At 42.3% G+C, this 6000-nt stretch overlaps 1 protein-coding gene across 1 annotated transcript in view; it reads right to left on the reverse strand.

The window, feature by feature from the left end:
* The window catches only part of ZNF462 (zinc finger protein 462), a 155488-nt gene extending 153249 nt beyond the window's left edge, over nt 1-2239 (reverse strand). The window contains exon 1 of the mRNA XM_050761832.1: nt 2190-2239. The gene's annotated coding sequence lies outside the window, so the exon portion shown is untranslated. The remainder of the gene's footprint in view (nt 1-2189) is intronic.
* Between the last annotated feature and the right edge of the window lie 3761 nt (nt 2240-6000).

Raw genomic sequence — 6000 nt, forward strand, 5'->3', positions numbered from 1 at the left:
GGAAGCCCCCGGTGAGGACCCTGCCCGGCAGCTCATAGCGCTCCCACCGTCAGCTCTGCCCGAGGCGCCGAGCCCGGGCCCCAGAGGGTCCCTTACTTGCATCCATCTAGAGGCCAACCTTTGCAAAGAACATACATGGGGAACTGGAGGTTGCAAGTCTAAACCCAGATCAACCACGTGGGGCTTTTTAATCCCTTTCCAGCTTGCGGTGTGAGTATTTCCAGTGAAAAGCTCAAATTGTCCATTACTGGCACGTATTTTGAAGTCTTCTCTCCTGAAATAAAGGCTCATTGTGCGTTTTATTTCTTTTCTGATATGGAAGGTGGGGGGTGGAGGAGAAAAGAGCCCATCATTCCTAGCTTCGGAACCACCACTTTCTTTTCCTAACTTGTGAAATGTTTTGACTGCGCACCAGAAGAAAAAAAGAAAGCCTGCTTAAATAACTTTACACCCTCCAGCCCCGCGTTGTTTGCACTTTCTGGCTGATCATCTAAAGGCTCGGAAAGTAACAATCAGCGCTCCTAATGATAAGGTGTCATGGTGTTGAAGACACGCGAGCCAAGATGAAGCTTTCACACCTTGAATTTTTATTTAGTGTAATTTCCTCCGTATCGTTCTGAACTATTTCTTTTGCAAAGGAGTGGTTCCCCCTCCACCACCAGGTCGAAAGTCTCCTAAGGCTTTAATTGGACTGGGAGCGGTGGGGGGTGGGGGTGGGGGTTCTACAGTATCAAAAAAAAAAAAAATCAATGCAGCAAGTCAGGAGCAATTGAAGTTCAAGGGCATGGGCTGATTGTACCATTTCTATTTCTCGGATCTTGGAGTTGGACATCAACAGCCTCAGGAGAGAGAAACGCGCAGCGCGCGGGGCAGAGACCTTAATTAAAGTTTCTTTTGTCCGCGTCTGAATTGGGGGATGTTGCTGGATTCCTTTGCATTGAGGAGCGCGCATCCGGTGAAGGCGCGGTGTTAAGGATTCTGGGCAAGACTGTCCTCTTTAAATACTCGCCCTTTCTCCTCCTTCCCCCCAAGCAACAGTCCGAGAAGATATACACCTATAAATCCATACAATAAAGGAGGAGGAGACGCGCGCGGAGTTGGTTCCCATCCGATAGCGGGGCTTCATAAACAGATCTAAATCCTCATTTTCCAGGATTTTCCCGACCCTATATTCCTGAGCAGAATCTCTCACCCCGAGGCACGATTTCACCCACTTCCAGTCAACACTTCCTGCCCTTTTCTCCTCCCACTCACATTGAAAAGCTCGGGATCCCTAAAAGGGTGTTGATGGCGGGGGTGATAAATAAATAAATAAATGACACTCTACGCGTGCGGTGGAGAAGAAAGGAGGGGGAGGGAGAGGAAAGGCGAGGAGAGGGAAGAGAAGTAAAGAGAGGAGAACAAGGCGCAGAAAGGACAGAGGCGAAAGGGGAACGGGAGTCACCGAGAAGAGAAAGAAGAAAGGAGAGAGGAGGAGGACGCTGAAGCTGTTCCGGACTGAAATGATCCCGGCTTTGTGCCGCTTTCGGAGGACTCCCCCTTCCGAGTGCCCGGAGGGACCTAGGGAAGTCCTCCTGCCCCGAGCTCCTCCCCACCGAGACCCGGGGGGTGTCTGAGCACTGGCCGCCGCCACCCCATAAATTCCTCGTGGCAACCGGAGGAAGCGCGCCAGGTCTCCGCCGTCCCTCCACTGTCCCGGCTGATAATTTACCTCTTTGTCTTTAATAAAAAGCTGACTTTTTCTGTCAAGCTCTGCACCGGGAAAATAACAATCGTATTTCAGGTTGAAAGCTCCTATTACTGCTGGGTTTTGGAGGCTGCGATAAAATCTTCATCGACGTGAAGGTACCTTCTGGGTTGGCTTGGGTCGTAAGTCCTAAGATGGGGGCCGTCCTTCCCTGGGGGCAGGGACGTAGGGAACCAGGCGGGTGGGGAGGGAGGAAGGAGCGACGAGGTCAGAGGAAACCTTGGGTTTCCAAGGCTCCTGGGGCACCAAAGGGCTTCCCGCAGTCGGGGAATTGAGCCCTGGGGAGGAGCCTTTTGCGAGAACGTGAGCGCGCCCCAACACGCCTCAGACCTCGTAAACCCACTTGGCAAAGACCGGGGAAGCGGCTGGCGCACCGACTGCGGTGAACTCAAGAAATTAACCTGTGCTGCAATTAAACGGGCTGCCGCCCTTTCACACTCACCTCGAGCGACCGAGATAGAGAGAGCTCCCGAACCGGCCGCGGGGGGACCTGGCTCCACCCTCCCGTCCCAGGAGAAGAGGACAAAAAGGGGAGATGGACTTGGAGGTGGCCCCGCCCTTCACAACGCTCCAATCCTTGGAAACCAAACCTCCTCTCCAAGCCTCCACGTCTAGAAGGGACAAAGACAGCGAGGAGATCCAGAGACCAACGGGGGAGATGGTGGCTTTCAGGCTTCTGGTGTGGGTGCGTGGGGGAAAGGTACAATGGTTAAGTTTCCATCCCAAATACGGCACCACACGATGGTCTTTAGAAGACACACTCAGTCTTTGGTTTAGAAGCAAATTGACTTCCTGAAGCTGTGAAGCGAACTATCGCAAAACTCTCTTGCTTTTTGAATGTGGGGGCGATACGAATTCAATTAATGATGCCATACACATCATCTTTTCGACTTTTTAGAAGTCACAAACGCTTTAACTCCCCAGTGAAAATAATTGAAAGAGGTTAAACATAAAGGGAATGGGCTTTTCTTTTTTCTTGTTTTTATTTGGGGCAATTTTTCAAATGATTAAAAAAAAACTGTATAAAAGCTGGGTCAGTCAAGGAAAGCGCTGTGGCCGAAGGTTTTCGTGAAAACCTTAGTAAACTTGGCATTTAAGTAACTGTAATTATGCTTTGCCATTAGCAGACCATTAAGATAAACAGGAGAAAGTTCACACCTCCTGCTATTTCTTTCCCTAAGAATATTCACAAAGATAATACCAGGCTAGTTGGTGGGTTATCTTCTCCATTAGGAGGGTTAATGTTTAAATTTGTTAATTAAAATACAAAAAATTTGGTTTCCTACACAGCCAACAATGTGAGGGAAGTCTCATGGGGACATCCTGACTCATTGAAATTTACCTTTTGTTACTTTATCCTGTGGCATTATCCCCTGGAGTCATATGGGGTTTCAAGACTATTAATGTTGCAGGGAATGTGAATATGTTAGAAGTCTGGACTTTCTTCTCCCTTATCATGGGTGACTGGCATACACACTCCTCATAAAGAGAAATTATGGCTCATCAAAAGAGTGACTTTATGAGCATTAATAGAATAATAAATCTTGCACTTTTAGTTCAAGAAACAGTGAAGTCTTATAATCAGAATGACCAATGCAAGTATGATCCATTCACTTGCCCAACTCTCAACAGGATACGGATAGTCTATAAATCATTTTAGTTTTTAAAACCTCAAAAAAGGAAGGCACCCAAATCTCTCAAAGGAAAGTGTTTATGGGGGGAAAGGGACTTCTAGCAAACCTGCAGGAAGAGATCTTGGAAAAACGAACAGTCGGTCCAGAAGCTGAATTAGATAGAATTTCCACCGAAGCAAGAATGGATAGATGTTCTAATGTCGTTGTTTCAATATTTATGTTCTATCATTTAAAAAGAGAAAAGTCTTCCTGCTTCCTGAAAGCTATAAAAAAAAGAAAAATCCAGTTGATAGCCCCATTTTCTAAATTCCAGCTGGAAAACTGTTCGAGTTGATGATTTTAGCAAAAGGAAGAGTAGGTGAATACAATGTGGCTTTTTAACCACATTTTACACATCTCTTAACTTGGTGGTATTTCCCTATGTAAAACTTCCTTTCTATGCAATGCAATGTAATCTTTTTACTAATTGAGTTTGTGATTTTTTAATGAGTTATCTATTTTGAGATCTTTACTCTTGTCGGAAATTACTCAGTCTTCAAAAAATTTTTCTCAAAACTTCAGACTGGATAATTGTGGACGCTCCAAATATCAAAAAAGTGAAGTCACTAGCACACCTTCTTTCTAATCTCTTCCAGAAGAATCAATATATTGTCATAAACCCATATTTAAACATATATAACTAGGTAACCAGTGTCCATGCCTAGGGAAAAGTGACTAACAGAAGACAAAGGGGGATGATTCATGATTCTGAACAGCTCTCAAAGGAAGAGACATTGCAATAACTTATATTAAACTTACTCCATATGAATCTTTGTATATATGCCTTTGGATATCAAAGATATTTCGATAGTGATATTCTAAAATTCAAAAGAAAGTCTTTCTTCCATAGGTAGTAGTTAAATTTACAGTTCTATCAAACTAGTTATTGTAATATGTAATGTGTAATTTCATTCGATCATTGAGTGTTTAGCATCTGTATTATGCCATTCTCAGAACTGAGTACTAGGGATACAAAGATGAATAACTGAAATGAGTCAAATTTTTGATGCATGATCTACTTCATGAACCACTAGCTTCAATATCACATTACTTGGATATAAAACTTCAGATTTTTTACTCAAAAGCAATACCAGGATTTGGCCTATGATGAAACTGTAATTAATTTGAATATTTCTGTTCTCACAATGAAGTTATTAAGGAGTAATATTTTGTCAAAACTTTTGGAGTTCATTGTAAAGCCAATGTGTTGGCTTAATTCACAATTTAACATGAAATTCTTCCTCAAAGAGATGTTTTATTTTATTTGATTTGATGGAGTCTCACTCTGTCGCCCAAGCTGGACTTCAGTGGTGCTATCTCAGCTCAATGTAACCTCCACCTCCCAGGTTAAAGGATTCTTCTGCCTCGGCCTCCCAAGTAGCTGGGACTACAGGCGTGCACCACCACACCCAGCTAATGTTTGTATTTTTAGTAGAGACGGGGTTTCGCTATGTTGGCCAAGCTAGTCCCAAACTCCCAACCTCAAGTGATCTGTCCACGTCAGCCTCCCAAAGTGCTAGGATTACAGGTGTGAGCCACACGGCCTAGTCAACTTCTTAAAAAGGCAAAATAACAACCTTAGATCAACTAGGGTTAGATTAACCAAATTCTGAAGACAAGACTCAAGTGAAAGATTGCCCATTTGTTGAAGCATCGCTTCCAGCAGAAAGACTAGCATTTTCAGGTTCTTACTATTTGTTCTCTATCTGAAGCTTAGAGAAAGGAAGTGACTTATTCAAGAACACAGAGCTGGTAAGGAGCAGTCAGCCCTAGAATCAACACTTCAATGGTAGTTTCTCCAAAGTTATTGTTCTCATATCACATTCAAGATTTCTTCTTATTCTTTTCCTTTTTTGTGGGGGGGGGAGGGGATATATTTTCATGTAACTTGGTCCTGTTATTTAATTAATATACATTTTAAAATGTCAACTTAATTTTTTTAACTTCATCATAAGCAATATTCACAAATCACAGGTCTGATGGGCCATTTACACATTTTCAATGCATATCAAAATACATATACTATTATCAAAATTGAAAGAAAGATTTTTGCATTAAAAAATGTCTGATAGTATACTTGCTAAACGGTATGCTAATGGTAAGGAGTGAAAGAGATGGGGAGGAAAGTGTTACAATTTGTGTGTGTGTGTGTGTGTGTGTGTGTCTGTGTACAAACATGAATCACTTTTGTAATTTAAAACATTTTTAAGAAAAAAATTATGTGGCATAGTAGTGGCTAGCATATCTCCAAATTAAGTCATCTCTTTGTATATTCTTACTAGGAAGTAAAAATTAGCACAAATCTTTTTTAGAGCAATTTAACAATATACGTTTAAAGTCTTAAAATGTTCACACTTTTGTGCCCTTAATTTCTATGCTTAGAATCTACCCTAAACAGAAATGAAAAAAATACATACATATAAAAGAAATGCTAAAGTAATCAAATATAAGTGATTAAGATAAGAGGAATAGTTAGGTAGATAATAATCTATTCCCATTATGACATATTAAGTAGCTTTATTGTTTGAGAATTTGTGCTTAAATAGAAAAATGGTCCAATATTAGGTAAAAGACCTGGAT

This window comes from Macaca thibetana, chromosome 15 (genome assembly GCF_024542745.1).
Source record: "Macaca thibetana thibetana isolate TM-01 chromosome 15, ASM2454274v1, whole genome shotgun sequence".
NCBI lineage: Eukaryota > Metazoa > Chordata > Mammalia > Primates > Cercopithecidae > Macaca > Macaca thibetana.